Below are 738 nucleotides of genomic sequence, written 5' to 3'. Positions count from 1 at the left end.
AAAAAAAAAAAAAAAAAAAAAAAAAAAAAAAAAAAAAAAGCCTTTATGTATTTTTATCTCCAAACCCAAGGACCGGCTTGTGCCCCCCGTTTGCCAAGCATTTGTTCCCTATCTGGGTGGGTATCGCTCGGGGTTTGCTCTCCCTCGCAGTGCAGGTCGCTCGGCCGGGTGGGGTTCCTTATTTGTTCACCTTGTTTTAATGTCTCTCTCTCTGTCTCTCCGCAGCAGCAGTAGGTGACGGCGCTGGATCGGGCCCTATGGGACTGACCCACCGCGACTCCCGGGCGGCTCCCAGCGCTGCTGCCGGAGGGCGAGGGCAGGCAAAACCCCTCCTGTGCCCCCAAACCCCTAAAGTGCCCGTAACCCTGAACCAGCCGGTCTTGCGGGGGCCGGCACCCCGAGCAACGGGCGGCAAGCCCCTGCCCGGCCCCGGTGGGTCTCTGGGCGGACAGAACTGGTCCCGTTTCCCCCCCCCCATCTCCCCCAGGCAACGCTCCCCACCGTAGTGTCCGGATTCTCGCTACACCCTCCCCCCCACCCCTCTCACCCCCCGGGCTGCTGCGGCCCCGCGCTGGGGCAGAGGGATGGAGATGGGCAGAATCGTGTTTTCTAAAGGAATCAGCCCGCAGAAGCTGCGGCTTCGGGTGGGCAGCGAAGGATTCCCTACGCATAATGGACACACAAATGGGAAAAGCCCGGGGAAAGCGGCTTCACGACCTCAGGGTCGGTGCAAGTGAA

This window comes from Centrocercus urophasianus, unplaced genomic scaffold (genome assembly GCF_019232065.1).
Source record: "Centrocercus urophasianus isolate 14NV4802_14NV808 unplaced genomic scaffold, USGS_Curo_1.0 seq_1338, whole genome shotgun sequence".
In the NCBI taxonomy this organism is placed as follows: Eukaryota; Metazoa; Chordata; class Aves; order Galliformes; family Phasianidae; genus Centrocercus; species Centrocercus urophasianus.
This window is presented reverse-complemented; position numbering follows the sequence as displayed.